Genomic DNA, 24,066 nt, shown 5'->3' with positions numbered 1-24,066 from the left:
CAAGATGGCCAAATAGGAACAGCTCCAATCTGCAGCTCCCAGCGAGATCGACACAGAAGGTTGGTGGTTTCTGCATTTCCAACTGAGGTACCTGGTTCATCTCATTGGGACTGGATGGACAGTGGGTGTAGCCCATGGAGGGCAAGCCAAAGCAGGGTGAGGCGACGCCCCACCCAGGAAGCACAAGGGGCTGGGGGATTTCTCTCCCCTAGCCAAGGGAAGCTGTGAGAGACTGTACTGGGAAGAATGGTGTATTCCGGCCCCAATAATGTGCTTTTCCCATGGTCTTTGCAACTGGCAGACCAGAAGATTCCATCTGGTGCCTACGCCACCAGGGTCCTGAGTTTCAAGCACAAAACTGGGCAACCATTTGGGCAGACACTGAGCTAGTGGCAGGAGTGGTTCTTTTTTTTTCCATACCCCAGTGGCACCTGGAACTCCAAAGAGACAGAACCCTTCACTGGGGGACCGAAGCCAGGGAGCCAAGAGGTCTGCCTCGGCGGGTCCCACCCCCATGGAGGACAGCAAACTAAGATACACTGGCTTGAAACTCTCATTATCAGCGTAGCAGTCTGAGGTTGATTTGGGACAATCAAGCTTGGTGGGGCTTCCATTGCTGAGGCTTCAGTAGGTGGTTTTCCTCTCACAGTGTAAACAAAGCCAACAAGAACTTCAAACTGGGTGGAGCCCACCACAGCTCAGCAAGGCCTCTGTAGCCAGAGTGTCTAGATTCCTCCTCTTTGCGCAGGGCATCTCTGAAAAAAAGGCAGCAGCCTCAGTTAGGGACCTATAGATAAAACCCCCATCTCCCTAGGACAGAGCACCTGGGGGAAAGGGTGGCTGTTGGCTGAGCTTCAGCAGAATTAAACGTCCCTGCCTGACAGCTCTGAAAGGAGCAATGGATCTCCCAGAAAAGCATTTGAGTTCTGATAAGTGGCAGACTGCCTCCTCCAATGGGTCCCGGACCCTGTGTATCCTGACTCAGAGACACCTCCCAGTAGGGACAGACAGACACCTCATACAGGAGCGCTCTGGCTGACATCTGGTGAGTTCCCCTCTGAGATGAAGTTTCCAGACAAAGCAACAGACAGCAATCTTTGCAGTTTTGCAGCCTCCCCTGGTGGTACCCAAGCAAACAAGGGTCTGGAGTGGACTTCCAGCAAACTCCAGCAAACCTGCAGCAGAGGGGCCTGTTAGAAAGAAAACTAAGAAACAGAAAGGAATAATATTCACATCAACAAAAAGGACGTCTACTCAGAGACCCCATCCGAAGGTCATCAGCATCAAAGACCAAAGGTAGAAAAATCCACAAAGATGGGGAGAAACCAGCACAAAAAGGCTGAAAATTCCAAAAACCAAAATGCCTCTTCTCCTCCAAAGGATCACAACTCATCAGCAAGGGAACAAAACTGGATGGAGAATGAGTTTGATGAACTGACAGAAGTAGGCTTCAGAAAATGAGTAATAACAAACTCCTCTGAGCTAAAGGAGCATGTTCTAACTCAATGCAAGGAAGCTAAGAACCTGGCAAAAGGTTACAAGAATTGCTAACTAAAATAACCAGTTAAGAGAAGTACACAAATGATCTGATGGAGCTGAAGAACACAGCACGAGAACTTCGTGAAGCATACACAAGTATCAATACCTGAATCAATCAAGATGAAGAAAGGATATCAGAGCTTGAAGATCAACTCAATAAAGTAAGAAGAGAAGATTAAAGAAAAAAGAGTGAAAAGAAATGAACAAAGCCTCCAAAAAATATGGGACTATGTGAAAAGACCAAATCTATGTTTGATTGGTGTACCTGAAAGTGACAGGGAGAATGGAACCAAGTTGGAAAACACTCTTTAGGATATTACCCCAACCTAGCAAGGCAGGCCAACATGCAAATTCAGGAAGTACAAAGAACACCACAAAAATACTCCTCGAGACACATAATCACCAAGGTTGAAATGAAGGGAAAAATGTTAAGGGCAGCCAGAGAAAAAGGTTGGGTTACCCACAAAGGGAAGCCCATCAAACTAACAGTGGATCTCTCTGCAGAAACACTACAAGCCAGAAGAGAGTGGGGGCCAATATTCAACATTCTTAAAGAAAAGAATTTTCAACCCAGAACTTCATATCCAGTCAAACTAAGCTTCATAAGAGGAGAAATAAAATCCTTTACAGACAAGCAAATGCTGAGAGATTTTGTCACCACCAGACCTGCCTTACAAGAGCTCCTGAAGAAAGCACTAAACATGGAAAGGAACAACCGGTAACAGCCATTGCAGAAACATACCAAATTGTAAAGGCCATCAACGCTATGAAGAAACTGCATCAACTAACAGGCAAAATAACCAGCTGGTATCAAAATGACAGGATCAAATTCATGCATAACAATATTAACCTTAAATGTAAACAGGCTAAATGCCCCAATTAAAAGACACAGATGGGCAAATTGGATAAAGAGTCAAGACCTATCAGTGTGCTGTATTCAGGAGATCCATGTCATGTGCAAAGACACATATAGGCTCAAAATAAAAAGATGGAGGAGTATTTACCAAGCAAATAGAAAGCAGATGTTGCAATCTTAGTCTCTGATGAAACAGACTTTAAACCAACAAAGATCAAAAGAGACAAAGAAGGGCATTACATAATGGTAAAAGGATCAATGCAACAAGAAGAGCTAACTATACTAAATATATATGCACCCAATACAGGAGCACCCAGATTCATAAAGCAAGATCTTAGAGACCTACAAAGAGACTCAGACTCCCACATAATAATAGTGGGAGACTTTAACACCCGCCTGTCAACATTAGACAGATCAATATCCAGGACTTGAACTCAGCTCTGGACCAAGCAGCCCTAACAGACATCTACATAACTCTCCATCCCAAATCAACAGAGTATACATTCTTCTCAGCACCACATCACACTTATTCTAAAATTGACCACATAATTGGAAGCAACACACTCCTCAGCAAATGCAAAGGAATGGAAATCATAACACACGGTCTCTCAGACCATAGTACAATCAAATTAGAACTCAGAATTCAGAAACTTACTCAAAACTGCACAACTATATGGAAACTGAACAACCTGCTTTTGAATGGACTACTGGGTAAATAACAAAATTAAAACAGAAGTAAAGATGCTCTTTGAAACCAATGAGAACAAAGACACAATGTAACAGAATCTCTGGGACACATTTAAAGCAGCGTTTAGAGGGAAATTTATAGCACAAAATGCCCACATTAGAAAGCGGGAAAGATCTAAAATCAACACCCTAACATCACAATTAAAAGAACTAGAGAAGCAAGAGCAAACAAATTCAAAAGCTAGCAGAAGACAAGAAATAACTAAGATCAGAGCAGAACTGAAGGAGACAGAGACACTTCAAAAAAAGTCAGTGAATCCAGGAGCTGGTTTTTTGAAAAGATCAGCAAAACAGACGGCTAGCCAGACTAGTAAAGAAGAAAAGAGAGAAGAATAAATTAATGCAATAAAAAATGATAAAGAGTATATCACCACCGATTTCACAGAAATACAAATGACCATCAGAGAATACTATAAACACCTCTATGCAAATCAGCTAGAAAATCTAAAAGAAATGGATAAATTCCTAGACACATATACCCGCCAAGACTGAACCAGGAGGAAGGTGAATACCTTAACAGACCAGTAACAAGTTCTGAAATTGAGGCAGCAATTAACAGCCTACCAACCAAAAAAGGCCAAGATCAGACAAATTCACAGCCAACTTCTACCAGAGGTACAAAGATGAGCTGATACCATTCCTTCTGAAACTATTCCAAACAGTAGAAAACGACGGACTCCTCCCTAACTCATTTTATGAAACTAGCATCATCCTGATACCAAAACCTGGCAGAGACATAACAAAAAAAGAAAATTTCAGGCCAATATCCATGATGAACATCGATGTAAAAGTCCTCAATCAAATACTGGAAAACCAAATCCAGCAGCACAGCAAAATACTTACCCACCACAATCAAGTCAACTTGCATCCCTGGGATGAAAGCCTAGTTCAACATATGCAAATCAATAAACATAATCCATCACATAAACAAAACCAATGACAAAAACCACAATTATCTCAAAAGATGTAGAAAAGGCCTTCAACAAAATTCAACAGTATTTCACGCTAAAAACTCTCAATAAACTAGGTATTGATGGAACGTATCTCAAAATAATATTTATGACAAACCCACAGCCAATATCATACTGAATGGGCAAAAACTGGAAGCATTCCCTTTGAAAACTGGCACAAGACAAGGATGCCCTCTCTCACCACTCCTATTCAACATAGTATTGGAAGTTCTGGCCATGGCAATCAGGCAAGAAAAAGAAATAAAGTGTATTCGATTAGGAAAAGAGGAAGTCAAATTGTCTCTGTTTGCAGATGACATGATTGTATATTTAGAAAACCCCATTGTCTTAGCTCAAAATCTCCTTAAGCTGATAAGCAACTTCAGCAAAGTCTCAGGATACAAAGTCAATGGGCAAGAATCACAAGCATTCCTATACACCAATAACAGACAAACAGAGAGCCAAATCACAAGTAATCTCCCATTCACAATTGCCACAAAGAGAATAAAATACCTAAGAATACAACTTAGAAGGGATGTGAAGAACCTCTTCAAGGAGATCTACAAACCACTGCTCAAGAAATAGGAGAGGATACAAACAAATGGAAAAACATTCCATGCTAATGGTTAGGAAGAATCAAATTTAGTATTGTGAAAATGGCCATACTGCCTAAAGTAATTTATAATTCAATGCAATCCCCATTAAGTTACCATTGACTTTCTTCACAGAATTGGAAAAAACTACTTTAAATTTCATATGGAACCAAAAAAGATTCCACAGCCAAGACAGTCCTAAGCAAAAAGAACAAAGCTGGAGGCATTACACTACGTGACTTCAAACAATACTAAAAGACTACAGTAACCAAAACAGCATAGTACTGGTACCAAAACAGATATATAGACCAATGGAACAGAACAGAGGCCTCAGAAATAACACCACACATCTATAACCATCTGATCTTTGACAAACCTGACAAAAACAAGCAATGGGGAAAGGATTCCCTATTAAATAAATGATGTTAGGAAAACTGGCCAGCCTTATGCAGAAAGCTGAAACTGGATCACTTCCTTACACTTTACACAAAAATTAACTCAAGATGAATTAAAGACTTAAATGTAAGATCTAAAACCATAAAAACCCTGGAAGAAAATATAAGCAATACCATTCAGGACAGGACACAGGCATAGGCAAAGATTTCATGACTAAAACGCCAAAAGCAATGGCAACAAAAGCCAAAATAGACAAATGGGATCTAATTAAGCTAAAGAGCTTCCACACAGCAAAAGAAATTATCATCAGAGTGAACAGGCAATCTACAGAATGGGAGAAAATTCTTGCAATCTTTTTTTTTTTTTTCCTAAGATGCGGTTTCACCCTGATGGCCAGGCTGGTCTTGAACTCCTGACCTCAGATGATTCACCCACCTCGGCCTCCCAAAGTGCTAGGATTACAGGCATGAGTCACCGCACCCAGCCCAATTTTTGCAATCTATCTATCTGACAAAGGGCTAATATCCAGAATCCACAAAGAACTTAAACAAATTTACAAGAAAAAAAAAACAACCAACTCATCAAAAAGTGGGCAAAGTATATGAACAGACAATTCTCAAAAGGAGACATTTATGCAGCCAACAAACATATGAAAAAAAGCTCATCATCACTGGTCATTAGAGAAATGCAAATCAAAACCACATTGAGATACCATCTCACACCTCTTATTATGGCAATCATTAAAAAGTCAGGAAACAACAGATGCTAGAGAGGATGTGTAGAAGTATGAATGCTTTTACACTGTTGTTGGGGGGTTTAAATTAGTTCAACCATTGTGGAAGACAGTGTGGCAATTCCTCAAGGATCTAGAACCAGAAATACCATTTGACCCAGCAATCCCATTACTGTGTATATACCCAAAGGATTATAAATCATTCTACTAAGACCTATGCACACCTATGTTTACTGCAGCACTGTTCACAATAGCAAAGACTTAGAACCAACCTAAATCCCTATCAATGATAGACTGGATAAGGAAAATGTAGCACATATACACCATGGAATACTATGCAGCCATAAAAAAGGATGAGTTCATGTCCTTTGCAGGGACAGGGATGAAACTAGAAATGATCATTCTCAGCAAACTAACACAAGAACAGAAAACCAAACACCACATGTTCTCACTCATAAGTGGGAGTTGAACAATGAGAACACATGGACACAGGAGGGGAACATCACACACTGGGGCCTGTTGGGGATGGAGGGCTAAGGAAGGGATAGAATTAGGAGAAATACCTAATGTAGATGAAAGGTCGATGGGTGCAGCAAACCATCATGATATGTGTGTACCTATGTAACAAACCTGCACATTCTGCACATGTACCCCAGAACTTAAAGTACAATAAAAAAATAAATAACTAATAATTTGCTAAATAGTAAAAAAATAAAATACTCCTTCAGCACCTCTCCCGAGTAGTGGGTAGGATAGATTAAACAAGAGCTGCAAAATGTTGCAAGTTATCAAGGCTGAATGATGGATACATAGGAATCCATCATATTTTTATGTTCCATTTTTCCATAATAAAAAAAAGATTTTTTAAAAAATATAATGCCTCGGCCGGGCACAATGGCTCACGCCTGTAATCCCAGCGCTTTGGGAGGCCGAGGCGGGTAGATCACGAGATCAGGAGATTGAGACCATCCTGGCCAACATGGTGAAATTCCGTCTCTACAAAAAATACAAAAATTAGTTTGGCATGGTTGCACATGCCTGTAATCCCAGCTACTCAAGAGGCTGAGGCAGGAGAATAGCTTGAATCAGGGAGTTGGAGGTTGCCATGAGCCGAGATCACGCCACTGCACTCCAGCCTGGCGACAGAGCGAGACTCTGCCTCAAAAAAAAAAAAAAATGCCTTGAGCTGTGTGCAGTAGCTCACACCTGTAACACGAGTTACTCAGGAGGCTGAGGCTAGACGACTGCTTGAGCCTGAGAATTTGAGGCTGCAGTGAGCTATGATTGTACTGTCACTGCACTCCAGCGTGGGTAACAAAATAAGATGCTGTCTCCATTAATGAATAAATAAAATGACTCTACACCAGTGGCCTGGAACATAGAAAATTCATAACAAATATATGTTGAATTAAAATATATAAATAGAAACAATAAAGAAATAAAGCTAATAAGTAGAAACATTTTTATATCAGTGAAGATTACTGTAACCATTGAGAAATTATATGACATTCCCAGATCCCTTTAGTGTTTGTTTCCCTTATACATTATATAATTTTTCAACCCTATTGCTTTATTTTGTGATCTTAAGATCACATCAAAGGGTGAAAGGTGGCTTGTATATCATCAATGATTAACATTTACAAAGTCCCCACTATGTAAACACATTGCACTCTGTTGGACTCCTTTTAATATATAAGACAATAGCATGGAGTGCTAGCCGATGAGAACTATCTTTATGAGACCATAGAGAGATATAAAAAACAAAGGTCATTCTCATATACAGAATATGCATTTCATTACATTTGTGTTTATTACCGTATGTTCTAATTCTCCTATACTTGTTATAACTTGCTTACTGTATTAATCCAAATGAGCTGCTGCCACTATATGCAACATCAAACCACAGTGACTAATTAAACCCACTGTGTGACAACTTTTAGAACTAAATACTACTTTTGAGATGATCTGTCATTCACAACTATGACTTCTCATAATATTAATAAGGTATTCATTGTTCCAATGTCACCATTCAATTTTTCCTGACTACTCACTAATATGTAAATATTTATCTAAGGCAGTCTTTTAAGAGTTTCACTTCTCATTACCATGCAAGGATTGAAAAAGAGGGATATCCCAAAAAGAAAAATCATTCTCTCCTAAAAGAGTAGACACAAGGGCCTTACTCCAACATTTAAACTTGGTGAGAATTTCACCAGCTAGAATCTAAATTGCTTTAGACTTTACATGCACTTTGGGAGGCTGAGGCAGGAGAATCCCTTGAGTTCAGGAGTTTGAGACCAGCCAAACATCTGGGGAACAAATGGAGAAATTTGAATATGGATAGGTTATTGGATGATATTTAGCAATTACGTTAATTTTCTCAGTTGTAAAATGGCATTATGGGTAGATAGAAAAATAGCCTTATTTTTAGAAAGTATTTGCTGAAGTATTTAAGGGTGAACTGTTGGTCATATCTGCAACTTTATCTGAAATGGTTCACAGATACATAGACAAAGGCAAAATAGTAACAATTCATGAATCCAGATAGTATATATAACTTTCTGTATGCTTGAAATTTTTCAAAATAAATACTTTTTAAAAAGCTCTTTTTCTGCAGGTGGGGAGGGCAACTTTCCTAAGGCATGCTAAATGGTGACCTAGGAGAATAAAATATGAGGACTGATGTACCCTTTTGACCTAGAAGTGTACTTTTTAAACCAGGTTACTTACTGCTCAAGGGTTCCATAGCTGGGGATGATACAATGAGAAATAAAGTACATAACAAAGGTATCAGTGATGGTTATCATCACCTCAGCAAACTGCCATACCCTCAGTACACAGTGCCCTCAGCCACCATCTCCAGATCAATATGGCTATCAATGACAGATGGCCAAAGCAGCTCTATTCACTCAGGTCATTCTTAGTTCACATAGCCTGACAGCATTTAGGAGTCTTGTGTCATTAGACTGTCTTTAGAAAACAACCTAGCCATTAAAGGTGGAAGCAGACTAATGTATGTCAGACAGCTCACTGTTGACAGTTTAAATACACTCAGAAAACTTTAAACACGTTGATTTTCTGTGTACTACAATTACATTTTTACTGGCAGAGAATGTATCATTAAAACATAAATGCATGTTGAAAGCAAAGCTGTAAAAAGACTTTTCTGTCACAAACCATTTCTAGACACACCATAGTAGGAAGAAAAAGTAATATTGTTCAGTATTGATTTGATCAAAATTGTAATTGCTTTGGAAAGGAGAAGGGACTTTTGGCCCAAATATAATTTTTAATATGGTTCATACTTCACAGAATCTGATTTGGGATCCATTTAGTTTAGAGACAGTCACAGTAAAACAGGTACCTACCTTTTCAGTAATATTTCATGAGGATATTAACAATTTCCTAGTCATTGCAATATTAACAAGCCTTTATTTTGTGGTCCAATATTTTCACTATTAATCATTCAGCTTGTCCCTTGAGTTATCTAAGGTAACTCCCTTGAGTTATCACCACTTTTGCCCAAAAGGTATAAATGCTCAAGCAACACAAAGCAATACCAATGAGGCCCTATATTTACTACAAATAAAGATTCTTCTCTATTTCAGTTATTAAATAAATCCTACTCACTAGTAATTATGATGTAAGCAAAATACTCTTATGAATAGCCAATAAATTAGTTATGGATGCATAGGGAAATCCATTTAACTAATTTCAAACAAGACCTTGAAATACATTTAGCCATTTATGTCTATAACATACAAATAATAGACTTATTACTATCACAAGGCAAATTCCTTCTTGTTCAAGTACTACTGACTTCATTTTCTGAGAACTGGACTTGGCCCAAAGTTTATTGACTCACAATATTTTCCTTCATAGCAGTATTTCCATGAATAGTTGCTTTAAATTGTAAAAACAGATCCACAGTTGTTAGAGGAGGCAGAAGAGAATGGTTTAGCATTGGTGAGCGATGTGGTCACTGAATACAATGACCCAGTTTTGGTCAAAGAAAATACTCCATTTAGAAAGAGACCTTAAATGTTTTCTAGGGAGAGTGAAAAATAGTTTCTTTAGGGAGAAACATCCCTCAGTTAAATTTCAAAAATAAATGCTAGCGTTTATATAGCAGTTGCTATAATGCTTCCTCACTAACAAGAGAGAGAACTCAAAAATAAAAGAATCTTGGCATCTAGAAAAAGCAGTGGGAAACCTCTGGCCCTTAGTTTAATTTCTTCTAGCTAGACCATGAAAAGTTTTCTAAACTAAGTGTCCTTTGTGCCTCCCTTTCCTACCATTAAGAGCAACAAATACAGCTGTGCAAACAGGAGGAATGTGTATTCCTGTGGTAAGATTCATGCCCTGGCTCTTCCTGGAGGTATTCTTTTTCAGATATATGCACAATCTTTTGAGTCAGCAGGCTCAAAGAAGGATGAGGAGATTGTGGGCCAGGGTAAACTTCAGCCTGAATCCATAAGAGAAGCTATAAAGCAAATTGGCTGGGATTCTTGGGCAACAGAAAGAAAAGTTTCTGACAGCTGACAAGAAAGAAACTGAGAAGCAAGAAATATTGCTTTTCCTCCTGTCCATTTTTATCTTTTTCTCCTCTGCCACCTTCTTTTTTTGATTGTAAGAACATAGGCCTTGGAGCCATTGTCAGGGTTTGAATCTCAGTCCATTATATATTCATTGTTTGATTTGGGAATTTATCTAATATCTCTGAACTTCAGCTTCCTTATCTGCAAAATGGGTGGAATGATATCTCATGGAGTTTAAGGATTGAATAAAATAACTCAAAATACATAGCAGGTGCCTGGTTCATGGTAGGTTCTTGAAAAATATGTTAGCACTTTTCTTCTCCTTCTTTAATTCTTTTAGTCTTGATTTTTTCTTTGTAACTTTTTTTTTACATCTGATAGAACTTTGGATCCTGAAGCTGGTTCTGGTGTCTCATGCCTGTAATCCCATCCCTTTAGGAGTCCACCATTGTAGGATTGCTTGACGCCAGGAGTTCAAGACCATCCAAGGCAACATAGCAAGACCCCATCTCTACAAAAAGTTTTTAAAAATTAGCTGGGTGTGGTGGCATGTGCCTCTAGTCCTAGCTTCTTCGGAGGCTGGGGTAGGAGGACTGCTTGAGCTCAGGAGGTTGAGGCTGCAGTGAGCTATGATCATGCCACTGTACTCCAGCCTGGGCAACAACACAAACAAAGAAGTTTGGATCCTTTTCTTTATTACTTATTTTCCATGGGCCAGTGATATTGGATAGAAAAATTTCTCAGTACTTGGTGTAAGTGGGATGTTCAGTCACAAGGGCCAATGGCTTCATGTTTGTCTGAATCCCAAAAGACTGAGTTCCCTGTTGATTTGATGAAGAACCATTTTTGCAAAAGGAAGTTCCAGGGAACCTGGGAATTAGAAAAGAAGAATGCCTGGCTCTTCTTTTTTGTTATCTTTAGGTTTTTTTGTTTTGTTTTGGTTTGGTTTTTGTTGTTGTGAGATGGAGTTTTGTTCTTGTTGCCCAGGCTGGAGTACAGTGGCACCATCTCAGCTCACTGCAACCTCTGTCTCTTGAGTTCAAGCAATTCTCCTGCCTCAGCCTCCTGAGTAGCTGGGATTATAGGCATGTGCATCACACCCAGCTAATTTTTTGTATTTTCAGTAGTGATGGGGATTTCATCATTTTGGCCAGGCTGGTCTCGAACTCCTGACCTCTGGTGATCTATCTGCCTCGGCCTCCCAAAGTGCAGGGATTACAGGCATGAGTCTCCACACCCGGCCACCTGGCTCTTCTTAATCAATGATTGTTATGCTTGGATTACCTCTGAAACAATGATAGAGAATTTAGGTAGAGACTCTTCAAGTGGCTGAACAGACTTCAATGCAGCCTGAGCCCTTGTATAGGTCATATATCCTCTCCCAACAATGAGATTTGGGCTCTGGAAGATTGTCTTATGAAAAACAAGTATCAAGAGCAGAGAAGTGAGTCTGAACTGGATCTATAGAGAAAAATTAATACTGTGTTGAAAGCAAAATGAATTATAGCTCAAGTTTCAGCATATGTTACTTTTGAACTAGCAATTGTAAGGACTGTATTTTTTTTTTTTTTTTTTTTTGAGGCGGAGTTTCGCTCGTTACCCAGGCTGGAGTGCAATGGCGCGATCTCGGCTCACCGCAACCTCCGCCTCCTGGGTTCAGGCAATTCTCCTGCCTCAGCCTCCTGAGTAGCTGGGATTACAGGCACGCGCCACCATGCCCAGCTAATTTTTTGTATTAGTAGAGACGGGGTTTCACCATGTTGACCAGGACGGTCTCGATCTCTTGACCTCGTGATCCACCCGTCTCGGCCTCCCAAAGTGCTGGGATTACAGGCTTGAGCCACCGCGCCCGGCCAGGACTGTATTTTTTTAATGGTATGGAAAGAACCCTAAATTCATTGCAGAAAGGAATCATGATTTAAAAAAAAAAAAAAAAGCATAAAAGGGTAGGAGAAAAAGAATAAGAGGAAGACAGAGAAAGAATGAAACATTTACTCAAGTGGAAGTGCTCTCTTTCTTCCTAGCCTCCAAGAGAGCACCCCTTCTGGGTGGGCAACTGGGGGAAAAGCACTTCAGGGGCAGTTTCCTACAACAAGCAATGTTGCTGACTGTTCCCTCCTTGGAACTCCTTGGCCCTTTGGCCATACACTTAATCTAGTCCTCCTTCTCCTGTGCCCTCCCTGATTATTTTCCAGGGCTCACTCCTTAGAGTTTTCTCTTCTCATTCCAGAACCTCTAGTTGAGCAAGTTTGTTTATTTCTATGGCTTCTTCTACCCCTTACATGATGGCAATTCCCAAATGTTTTAAACCACTCTCTCTTCTAAAACCCACAAGCCTAATTGGTCATCACTAACTGACTGGTGATCACGTCTAAAATCAAAGTTATCTCCATTCCTCCAAAATCTCTTCCCACCGTCCATACTCTATCTACCAGTTGCCAAAGTCAAAGCAGTTCTGAAGTCATTCTTCATTATTTCCTCTAATTCAACTACCAAATCCAATCTATCACCAAGTGGCCATTAAATCTACTTCTAGACTCTCTAATCTGTACCTATCTTCCAATCCTACTGTCACTGGTTTTTTGGGGGGATTTGTTTTGTTTTTTTTGAGACTGGGTCTCACTTTGTCACACAGGCCATAATACAGTGGCGATCATAGCTCACTGTCACCTTGAACTCCTGGGCTCAAGGGATCCTCTCACCTCAGACTTCAAATTAGCTGGGACTTCAGGTGTGAGCTACCATGCCCAGCTAATTTAAAAAAAAAAATTGGCCAGGCAAGGTGGCTCACACCTGTAATCTCAGCACTGTGGGAGGCTGAGGCAGGTGGATCATAAGGTCAGGAGTTTGAGACCAGCCTGACCAACATGGTAATACACTGTATCCACTAAAAATACAAAAATTAGCTGGGCATGGTGGCGCATGCCTGTAATCCCAGCTACTTGGGAGGCTGAAGCAGGAGAATCACTTGAACCTGGGAGGCAGAGGTTGCAGTGAGCTGAGATTACACTATGGCACTCCAGTACAGGCAACAGAGCAAGACTCCATCTAAAAAAAAAAAAAATTTTTTTTTTTGGTAGAGATGGAGTCCTGCTGGTCTCAAACTCCTGGATTCAAACGATCTTCCCACCTTGGCCTCCCAAAGTGCTGGCATAACAGGCATGAGCCACTGTGCCTGGCCTACTGCCACTGTTTTATACAAAGCTCTCACCATCTCCTCCCTGGATTTCTAACTTTCATTTCTGATCTTTTTTCTGGCCAATCTTTTATCAAAGTGAACTTTCTAAAACATAAATCTAATACTTTCTCTTTTACTAACTTTAATCGCTTTTGATGGGTTCCCTCTGGTTCTCAAAATAAAAATCCAAATCCAAACAAGGTTCTTTATAACACTGCCAAAGTGTTCCTTAACACCCTTATCTCTTGCAATTTCCCTCTCTGTATTCACAAACATTTCAAAAAACCCTGCAGTTCGGCCACAACAGGCTATGTATCACTCCCCAAGTACAGCATGTTCCTTCATAATTCTCTGTATGTTCTGTTCCCTCTATATGAAATGTTGTTCCCTGCCTGGTGAGCTCCTTCATTCTCTAAGATTAAGCTCAAATGCCACTCCTCTGTAAAGTTTTCCCTCACTGCCCAATAGATTACTTTTATCGACCTATGGGACTCTTGGTCCTTACCTCTATTGGGGCACTTTAAAAGACACATTGCCAGTACTGGTTTATGTATTTCTCTCCCTGAACAAATGAGACTGACATTGTGAGCTCCTAAAAAATAGGCACTGGCTCTTATTCCTTTTGATGTCCCCAGTTGTTCACAAAACACCCAATAAATGTTAATGATGTCAAGAGAATTCAGCTTTCCACACAAAGAACCCCAGGACCCTCCAGAAAGTGCTGCCCTTTCCCAGAGAGAACTCTTTAGGCCCATGTAATCTTGTCCTGTGACTTAGCCCATAGCTAGAATAAGGGCAGAATATGTTTCTTCAGCTTAAAAGAGAGACTGATGGAGACAGGGGAGAGAGAGAGAAAGAGAAGGAAGGAGGAAGAGACAGATGACCACTCCTTTGATAATTCAGTGCACTTTTCCCCCACAGAAAAAGGAACTTAGTTCCTTGATCACAAAATTGGAAAATAGAACCTTCCCACAATGCTCTGTATTTAGAGGTTACTTAAAGAGCATTTGAATTTACTTTATTTATTTATTTATTCAAGTGCTCTTTAAGTATACAGGTGAATGCTCTCCAGTTAGTGGGAATTTTGCACTAGAAATAAAGAACGCAGCATCTCACTCACCTTAGTTTGTCCTTCACCAGCCTGTCTTTCTCTTTCTGAGAGCCTTTGTCTCCCTCTCTTCATGTCCAACAAGCACAGAAAAATTAATGTGGCCCCAGGAAATTTTTTCTAGCCCCTATATCTAAATAATTCCTTAAAAATACACTTGATTTACAATCACAACATATGCAACTGAGTATCTTAACTGTAAATCTAATGTAACCATTGTTCCTTTGGACATTTCATTAATTTAATGAGTGATAAATACACACATTAAGGACTATTGGTTCTAATCATTTACAAATGACTGATATCCACTGAGCTGCTACCCTACATTTCCTTTATATAAATAAATAAATATTTCTAAATTGCTTCCATTAGTGTATAGAAAAACATTTGTTATTTATTTGTAAATGGTGATGGGACAATTATAAGCATATTGCCAAATAAAGTTCTATAACAATTCTCTTAGCATATTATGTTTGAAAATGCAATATTTATACAATAGAAACTATAATATTAAAACCCAACAAGCTTCTATAAGTTTGTCCTTTTTAAACTATTAAAATATTTTACATATGAGGAGAAACCTTTTAATGACAATCCCATATCAAAGTTCTAGGATTTTGCATTTATATAGAGCAGAGTTCATGAACTCCTGCTAATCATGTTAACAATCTACCAGGTTTCTAAAGCCTCAGCAGGGGTTAGAATTAGAAGGCTCTGCCATCAACATCAATAACAGGAACAGTGACACTCAGAGGAGTTTACCACCATGCTCTCCTAAGAGGATTCAGCACATTCAGGCACTGTAGCCCATAATTGAAAGCGATCTATAATTAGTGATTCCAAAAGAGACCTAGAGGGACATATTATATCAGATTTTGTTTTAAATAGTGAGTCTTTAAAAATTACATATGTGTGTAGGTATATATATTGTGTGTGTACTTGTAATATATACAGTGTTATGACAGTCATAATTTTTATTTGAAAGAGTCTTACCACTTAAAAGGATTTTGAGTTCAAATTTGTGTTTTGGTAACAAGAAAGATGTGAATGAAATCTCAAATGTTTCTCTGGGAGGCAAGAAAATGGCTTGAATCCGTAATTCAGAATGCAGCCTGTAGGACAAATGATGACTCAAAAAATCTGATGTATCTTGGGCCCAAGGCAGGTGGCAAATCAATTCAGAAACACATAAAAACAAGGTGAATACATTTGAGTTTACAGATATAAATTAGAAGCTAATTTCAAAGTATTTTTAAAAATAACTTTGCACAATATGAATTGGTTATCTACGGATTTCCACAGTCAGGAAAACATGCCCTCTCCCACCCCTTTTTCAAATAATTCTCACCCAATTCCTTTTCTTCACTCCCTTCTCCACAAAAAGGGCAATATTCGAATCTTAAGGCCAAGATGGCTGAGGTTTTTTTTGTTGTTGTTGTTGTTTTGTTTTGTTTTGTTTTGAGACAATGTGATTATTAATACTGAGTGTCAACTTGATTGGATTGAAGGATGCAAAGTATTGCTCCTGGGTGTGTCTGTGAGGGTGTTGCCAAAGATCAACATTTGAGTCAGTGGGCTGGGAAAAACAGACCCACCCTGAATCTGAGTGGGCACCATCTAATCAGCTGCCAGCACAGTCAGAATATAGAGCAGGCAGAAAAATGTGAAAAGACTAGACTGGCCTACCCCCCAGCCTACTTCTTTCTCCTGTGCTGGATGCTTCCTGCCCTCGAACATTGAACTCCAGGGTCTTCAGCTTTGGGACTCGGACTGGCTTCCTTGCTTCTCAGCTTGCAGACAGCCTATTGTGGGACCCTGTGATTGTGTGAGTTAATACTATCTAATAAATTCCCATATATCCTATTAGTTTTGTCCCTCTGGAGAACCCTGAATAATACAGATTTTGGCACCAGGAGTGGTTCTAGAGGAACAGAATATTAAGGATGGAGTTATTTTGTTGGTTTTGGGGTTTCTGCAGTTGGCTGCTTAATATGATTAGACCCAAAAATGCTAAGGACTCTACTAATAGTATGGAAAACACTCATAGTCATTGGTGTGAACTGTTTAGAGAGTTATACAAAATAAATGCATTTGATATTCCTGATTTGACATTCGAGAGAGGCCAGGAGTTTAACTCTATATGTAATATCTTTAACAATATGTGGAGAACCAAGGAACAAAATGAAGTCGGTTGGTTGCTCCCAAGTTCACTGGACAGTGTTGAAAGAAAATTATGAACTCAGGAATTCTAACTCGCGGCTTCAGAAGCAGACACTGAGCCTCAAATCTGCTAAGATTGCCCTGAGTGAGAGCTTTATGTCCTGTAGAGAATGAGCTAAAACTGTGGAAAAATAGACACAAGCTCTTATCAAGCAAGTGGCTGACTTGCAGTGAAAGGTGCAGGCATAGCCTCACCAGGTGTCTACTGTTGAAGTGAGGGCATTGATTGGAAAAGAATGGGACCCTTGGAATAGTGATGTATGGGAGGACCCTGATGAAGCTAAGGACACTGAACTTGCAAATTCTGATGAACATTTTTGCTGGAAGAAACAGCTTTACTGCCATCAGCCTTTCCACCTTTGTCTGAGGAGATAAACCCTGCATTCCCTGAGGCAACAGTGATGGCCTCCTTCGAGGCAGTTGCCAGGCAAGATAATGAGATAATGCTGATTCTCTTCAGAAGCCACCCCCAACACCCCTGTTTGTTTCTAGACCTATAAAGTCCTAGAGGTGAAGTTCAGAGTGTGGCCCATGAGGAGCTGTACTACACTCAAAAAGAACTGCTTGAGTTTTCTATACACAGAAATCTGGAGAACAGGCATGGGAATGGATATAAAGGGTGTGGGATAATGGTCAAAGGAACATAGAGTTGGATCAGGCTGAATTTATTGACTTAGGCCCACTAAGTAGGGATTCTGCATTTAATGTTGCAGCTTGGGGAGTTTAAAAAAAGGCTAAAATTGTTTATTTGTTTGGTTACCTGAAATATGGATTAAATGATGGCCAACTGTTAGTGAGCTGGAAATGCCTGATCTCCTTTGGTTTAATGTAGAGGAAGGGATCCAAAAGCTTAGGGAGACTGAGATGGTGGAGTAGATTAGTCATTTTAGACCTACTCATCCCAGCTGGGAGGGTCCAGAAGATATACCCTTGACCAATGCTTTGTGAAACAGATTTTTGAGGGCAGCACCGGCAACTTTGAAGAACCCTGTAATTGCTCTTCCCTGTATGTCAGATCTAACAGTAGGAACCGCAGTCACTCAACTACAAAATTTAAATACATTAAGAATAATTGGATCCTGAGGTGGCAGGGGCCAAGTGGCAGCACTCGAGCATCAAAGGCAACCTACCATAATGGACAGCAGAGGCAAAGCAGCAATCAGAACAGTCTGTGTAAAGTTCTGGCATTGGCTAATTAATCACATTGTTCCTAGAAGTGAAATTAATAGGAAGCCTACTGCATTCCTACTTACTTTATATAAGCAGAAAACTTCTAGGTCGAATGGACAAAAGACTAATTTGAATTATAAAAACAGCCACTCAATCAATTTCCAGACTTGGGCCAGTTTAGAGATGCAGAACCCCTTGAATGAAGGGGAGGCCAGGTCCCCTTGAGGAAGGACACCACTATACTACCAACAATTTATGCTATTAATCTTTCTCCCATCCTTCCCCATGGAGACCTCCAGCCTCCATGTGCATTAGGAATAACTGTGCATTAGGGAAAGGAAAATAATCAGGCATTTTGGGGACTACTGGACACTGGCTCTGAGCTGATGTTGATTCCAGGGGACCCAAAACATCATTGTAGTCCTCCAGTTAAAGTACGGGATTATGGAGGTCAGGCAATTAGTGGAATTTTAGCTCAGGTCTGACTTACAGTGGTCCAGTGGGTCCTGGACTCATCCTGTGGTCATTTCCCCAGTGCCAGAATGCATAATTGGCATAGACATGCTTAGCAGCTGGCAGAACCCCCACATGTGCTCCCTGACTGGCAGAGTGAGGACTATTATGGTGGGAAAGTCCATATGGAAGCCATTAGAGCTACCTGTACCTAGAAAAATAGTAAATCAAAAACAACATCACACCCCTGGAGGAATTTTGATTAGTGTCACCATAAAGGACTTGAAAGATGCAGGGGTGGTAATTCTCACCACATCCCCATTCAACTCTCCATTTGGCCTGTGCAGAAGACAGATGGATCCTGGAGAATGACAGTGGATTACTGTAAGCTTAACCAAGTGATGACTCCAATCGCAGCTGCTGTACCAGATGTGGTTTCATTGCTTGAGCAAATTAACACATCTCCTGGTGCCTCATATGCAGCCATTGACTTGGCAAATGCCTTTTTCTCCATTCCTGTCCATAAGGCCCATCAGAAGCAATCTGCCTACAGCTGGCAAGGCCAGCAATGTACCTTTACTGTCTTACCTCAGGTGTATATCAACCCTCCAGCTTTGTGCCATAATCTTATTCAGTGAGACCTTAATTGCTTTTTGCTTCCACAAGATATCACACTGGTCCATTACATTGATGACATTATGCTGACTGGATCCAGAGAGCAAGAAATAGCAAACATACTGGACTTACTGGTGAGACAATTGTGTGCGCAGAGGTTGGAAAATAAATTCAACTAAAATTCAGAATCTTCTGCCTCAGCAAAATTTCTAGGGGTCCAGTGGTATGGTGCCTATTGAGATATTCTTTCTAAGGTGAAGGATAAAATTGCTGCATTTGGTTCCTCCTGCAATCAAGAAAGAGGCATAATGCCTAGCAGGCCTCTTTGGATTTTGGAAGCAACACATTCCTCTTTTGGGTGTGTTACTCCAATCCATTTATCAAGTGACCCAAAAGGCTGCCAGTTTTGAATGGGGTGCAGAAAAGGAGAAGGCTCTGCAACAGGTCTAGGCTGCTATGGAAGCTGCTCTGCCACTTGGGCCATATGACCCAGCAGATCCAATGGTGCTTGAGGTGTCACTGGCAGATAGGGATGCTGTTTGGAGCCTTTGGCAGGCCCCTACAGGTGAATCACAGTGGGGTCCTCTAGGATTTTGGAGCAAGGCCCTGCTGTCTTCTGCAGATAACTACTGTCTTTTTGAGACATAGCTCTTAGCCTCTTACTGGGCTTTGGTGAAAACTAAATGTTTGACTATGGGTGATCAAGTCACCATGCCACATGAACTGCCTATCATGAACTGGGTGCTTTCTGGCCCATCTAGCCATAAGTAGGTCATGCACAGCAGCATTTCATCATCAAATGGAAGTGGTATATATGCGATCAGGCTTAAGCAAGTCCTGAAGCCACAAGTAAGTTACATGAGAAAGTGGTTCAAATGCCCATGGTCTCTACTCCTGCCACTCTGAGGAAGTGGTTCAAATGCCCATGGTCTCTACTCCTGCTGTAACCAGGGGATGGGCACACACTGTTCCCTGATCAGATGTGTTTTTTTCAGGTCCTGGGCTCTCACCCAAGAATGGGTAGGAGACCCTGGTGGCATGGTGATATTGTTCAAGTAAATACCAGACCCAGAATTTTGCAGAAAGTGATTTATTAGGCAGAGAGAGAGAGAGAAGTAGGGAGAGAGAGAAAGAAGTAGGGAGAGAGAGAGAGAGCTCTCATGCTGTCATGGGAGGGGATCCAGAGATGGAGTCTGCACAGGTAAGGGGCAGTGGGACTTTTAATCTGGGAGTTACTCCTGCCCCATTCAAGTTCTTGTCCCATGAAAAGAGTTTCCTCAAACTTCCACTGGAGTGATTGATCTTTGACTTTGATATCGGATTGGCTGCCTGGCTTGCAATAGAGCCTCTCCTTCCAAGGCTTTTGGCGGGCTTTCTAAACAAAGGAAGCTCACCTGGGCAGTCTACCTAGCCCATGTGCGTGAAAGTTAGACAAAGAAATCTAGTTCCCAGATGGGGACATGAATGAAGGCAGGTCAGGCATGTTGCTGGGAAGTTCTTGCCTTTGAAACCACACCCCTTGTGGACCAGGGAAGAGAAATTAACACAGTCCCTCACTGCAACCCTGCTTTCCCTCCCCCAGCCTGCACCAATTGCCTCATGGGGAGTTCCCTAAGATCAGCTGACAGAGGAAGAGAAGACTAGGGCCTAGTTCACAGAACATTCTGCATGATATGCAGGCACCACCCAAAAGGGGACAGCTGCAACACTACAGCCCCTTTCTAGAACATCCCTGAAGGACAGCAGTGAAGGGAAATCTTTCCAGTGGGCAGAACTTCGAGCACTGTACCTAACTGTGCACTCTGCATGGAAAAAAAAATGGCCAGATGTGTGATTATATGGTGATTTATGGGCTGTAGCCAATGATTTGGCTGGATCATCAGGGACTTGGAAGAAGCATGATTGGAAAATTGGTGACAAAAAAATTGGGGGAAGAGGTATGTGTATGGACCTCTCTGAGTGGTCAAAAACTGTGAAGATATTTGTATCCCATGTGAGTGTTTACCAATGGGTGACCTCATCAGAAAAGGATTTTGATAATTACGTGGATAGGATGACTCCTTATGTGAATGCAACTAAGCTATTTTCCTCAGCCACCCCTGTCGTCATCTAATGGGCCCACGAACAAAGTGGCCATGGTGGCAGGGATGGAGGTTAAGAATAGGCTCAGTAACATGGACTTCCACTCAGCTAGGTTGACCTGACTATGGCCACCTCTGAGTGCCCAATTTGCCAGCAGCAGAGATCAACACTGAGCCCTCGGGAATGGCACCATTCCTCAGGGTGATCAGCCAGCTACCTGGTGGCAGGTTGATTATATTGGACCTCTTCCATTATGGAAATGGCAGAAGTTTGTCCTCACTGGAATAGACACTTACTCTGGATATGGGTTTGCTATCCTGCACACAATGCTTCTGCCAAGACTACCATCGGTGGATTCATGGAATGCTTTATCCATCATCATGGTATTCCATACACCAATGCCGTTGACCAAGGCACTCACTTTACAGCTAAAGAAGTGTGGCAGTGGACTCATGCTTATGGAATTCACTGGTCTTACCATGTTCCCCATTATTCTGAAGCAGCTGGATTGATAGAATGATGAAATGGCCTTTTGAAGTCACAATTACAATGCCAACTAGGCGACAATACTTTGCAGGGCTGGGTAAAGTTCTCCAGAAGGCTGTGTATGCTTTAAATCAGCATCCAATATATGGTACTGTTTCTCCCTTGAACCCCAGGAGGCAGAGGTTGCAGTGAGCCGAGATCACACCACTGCACTGCAGCCTACATGACACAGCGAGACTTTGTCTCAAAAAAAAAAAAGATAAAATCAGTCTACTACTCCACAACAGAGGTAAAGAAGGGCAGGGAGGATCCAAGATGGCTGAATAGGAACAGCTCTGGATGCAGTTCCCAGCGAAAACACAGAGGGTGAGTGATCACCACATTTCCAAATGAATTTTTACTGCCCACAGACCAGGACATTCCCGGGGAAAAAAGCAACACAAGTATCCAGTGCAGCTGTTTCAGTCAGAACAGTGGGTCTCCGCACAAAAACTCACACAAATCTGGGCACCATTTCAACTGGAGACTGGAATGCCTGGGAGACAGAGTCACCTGTTCAACTGAAAAAAAGGGGGCTGAGAAAGGGAGCCAGGTGATCTGGCTCAGCCAGTCCCACCCCCACAAAGACCAGCAATCTGAAACATTCTGGATTGAGAGTTTCACAGCAAACACTGCTGGACCCAGGTCAGTCCAGCTCTGTGGGGGGAAGGGTGTCTGCCATTACCAAGGCAGTCCACCACTACCGAGGCAGCCCGCCATTACTAAGGCAGTCCATCATTAATGAGGCAGTCTGCCATTAATAAGGTAGTCCACCATTACTGAGGCAGTCCGCCATTACAGAGACAGTCCACCATTACTAGGGCAGACCGCCATTACCAAGGCAGTTCTAACTATATCTCTATAAACAAAACTGCAAGGAAGTTCACACAGCAGCTGGGCAGAGCCTATGGCAGCTCAGTAACACCTCTGCTGGCAGACTGTGACTAGGCTACCTCCTCGCTGGGCAGGGCATCTTTGAACAAAGGCAGCAGAATGACAGGAACTTGTAAATAAAGCCCCACCTTCCTGGGATAGAGCACCTGGGAAAAAAAGGCAGTTATGAGTTCCGCTGCAGCAGACTTAAATATACCTTCCCGGCAGCTCTGAACGGAACCACAGAGATCACAGCTCAGCACTTGAGCTCCTATAAGGGACAGACTATCTCCTCAAGCAGCTCCCTGATCCCTGTATAACCAAAGAGATACCTCATAAGGAGAGCTCAGGCTGACATCTGGTGGGTATCCTTCTGGGACAAAGATAACAGAAGAAGAAACTGGCAGCAACCCTTACTGTTCTGCAGCTGCTGCAGGTGATCCCCAGGCAAGCAGGGTCTGGAGTGGATCTCCAGCAGTCCTAAAGCAGCGGGGCCTGACTATTAGAAGGAAAACTAAGAAACAGAAAGAAATTACTTCATCAGCAATAAAAAGGACGTCCACTCAGAGATTCCATCTGGAAGTCACCAACCACAAAGACCACAGGTAGATAAATGCACAAAGATGGGAAGAAACCAGTGCAAAAAGGATGAAAATACCCAAAACCATAATGCCTCTCCTCCTCGAAGGAATCACAACTCCTCACCAGCAAGGGAACAAGGCTGGATGGAGAATGAGTCTGAGGAATTGACAGAAACAAGCTTCAAAAGGTGGGTAATAACAAACTTCTCTGAAATAAAAGATCATGTTCTAACCCAATGCAAAGAAACTAAGAACCCAGAAAAAAGGTTTGATAAAATGCTAATGAGAATAAACAGCTTAGAGAGGAATATAAATGAATTGATGGAGCTGAAAAACAGAACATGAAAACTTTGCGAAGCATACACAAGTTTCAATAGCCGAATCAACCAAGCAGAAGAAAGGATATCAGAGATTGAAGATCAACTCAATGAAATAAAACAAGAAGGAAAGATTAGAGCAAAAGAGTAAAAAGAAATGAACAAAAGCCTCCAAGAAATATGGAATTATGTGAAAAGATCTAATCTACATTTGATAGGTGTACCTGAATGTGATGGAGAGAATGAATCCAAGCTGGAAAACACTCTTCAGGATATTATACAGGAAAACTTCCCCAACCTAGAAAGGCAGGCCAACATTCAAGTCCAGGAAATACAGAGAACACTATAAAGATATTCCTCAAGAAGAGCAACCTCAAGGCACATAATCGTCAGATTCACCAGGGTTGAAATGAAGGAAAATATCTTAAGGGCAGCCAGCGAGAAAGGTCAGTATACCCACAAAGGGAAGCCCTTCAGACTTGCAGTGGATCTCTCAGCAGAAACCCTATAAGCCAGAAGAGAGTCGGGGCCAATATTCAACATCCTTGAAGAAAAGAACTTTCAACCTAGAATTTCATATCCAGCCAAACTA

Source organism: Aotus nancymaae, unplaced genomic scaffold (genome assembly GCF_030222135.1).
Source record: "Aotus nancymaae isolate 86718 unplaced genomic scaffold, 86718_ANA_hifiasm-v0.15.2.pri h1tg000025l, whole genome shotgun sequence".
NCBI lineage: Eukaryota > Metazoa > Chordata > Mammalia > Primates > Aotidae > Aotus > Aotus nancymaae.
This window is presented reverse-complemented; position numbering follows the sequence as displayed.